The sequence below is a fragment of the Marmota marmota genome, unplaced genomic scaffold (genome assembly GCF_001458135.2).
Source record: "Marmota marmota marmota unplaced genomic scaffold, marMar, whole genome shotgun sequence".
Classification (NCBI taxonomy): Eukaryota; Metazoa; Chordata; class Mammalia; order Rodentia; family Sciuridae; genus Marmota; species Marmota marmota.
Window position 1 is genome coordinate 16,643,845 of NW_025999960.1, and position 1,614 is coordinate 16,645,458.

The following is a 1,614-nucleotide window of genomic DNA, read 5'->3' on the forward strand; positions in this document are numbered from 1 at the left end:
AGATTAGGGAATTTGTTTTTTTGTTAGCCCCTAGGTGCCACCTGAAGCTTGTTTCTTCAACAGTACCTACTTTCTACCCACCGACTGTGGTTTGGCCCCAGGCCTCTGCTTACTTTCCTGTGTTACCTTCTGTGCCAACCTAATATACTCCTTTTATTCAACGTTGCCAACCATGTCAGCTTTAGAGGGATAAAATGAGCAAGGCAATTGACCTTTTATTGACCCCACTTTAATTCCCAACCACGTGACCAACTTTCCAGACTACCGAAGCCCACACATTATTCTCTCACTCCTGAAGGTATGGGGCAAATGAAGGCAAAGTTCAGCCTAACTCAAGATGGGAAATGATGAAACAAATTAGAACCAAACATTACACATCATTCTTAAAAACTCAGGGTCATGTTAAAGAAAAATATTCCATAATATTTATTAAAGCATGGTGAGGCAGCCTTTACTTGGGATCATAAAGACAGGGACAGCAAGGGCTGGAGATGTCACTCAGTGGTAGGATGCTTGCCTAGTATGCAGCAGTAAGGCCCTGGGTTCAAGCCCCATCATCCCCAGCATTCCCCTTCAATACAAAGGTATAAAGAACTAGGGCAATGGGGGGCTGGAGTTGTGGCTCAGTGGTAGAGCGCTTGCCTGGCTTTCATGAAGCCTTGGGTTCGATCTTCTGTGCTGCATATGAATAAGTAAATAAAATAAAAGATCCACTGACAACTGAAAAAAAATGAAAATAAAAGAACTAGGACAATGGATTTTGAAGTAGGGAGAGATTAGGCTCAAATCCAAATACAACATGGGTAAGTGGGAATTTATAGCCAAAGAACAGGGCCAATGGATGGAAAATCCACTAAGAGATAACATCAAGAGTAACAGGGATTCAGATTAAATCCACTGAACAAGGTGCTTGGTGAAAACAGGCCAAGATGAGGAGAGTATCTGGAGGATGGTGTGTGGCATACTGCATGTGGGTAATGCCTACTTACTCAATGGACTGATTAACCAGGGCCACTTATCTGTGTCCCCTGCTCCCATACAATGTTTGGAAAGTCAAGAGGCATCTCAGGGTTTCTTAGAGAGGCAAGGAATGATGGATCTCTCAGGCTAGAGACTGAACAGGGCATGAGTGCTTGTGTTTGTTAGGGGAGGTGCAATTACCCCCAGTCGGGTTTGTGCTCAATTTTGCAATCCTTAAATCTAGTTTTATTTGCTCAGCCTGAGTTGTGTGCTCAAGGTAAACTACTTTAAAGCTGGAAGAGATCAATCTGCTTCACAGATGCTGGGTTTCCCTAATGGCCTTTTCATCTCCAATCCCAACCTCTGTGCCCACCTTGCCTCGATTATACCTCTGCCTTCCCCAAATATGGCCCTTGCTTTGGAAAGCCTCCGGGCCCTCCAAGTCTGAGCAGGCAGCGCCCGGGGGTTCCAGGACCTTCCCGCCACCGCAGCCGCCCTACCGTGGGTAGCAGTGTGCTGCTAGGGCCCGGGAGGGGCTTGCCAATGAAAACAAACCCGCAGAACCCAGCGGAAGCAGGCACTGACCTACCCTTGTCCGAGAAGGGGAGGCCAACTGAAATCCGCATCCGGGCACCTCGGCGCCCTCGGCCTCCC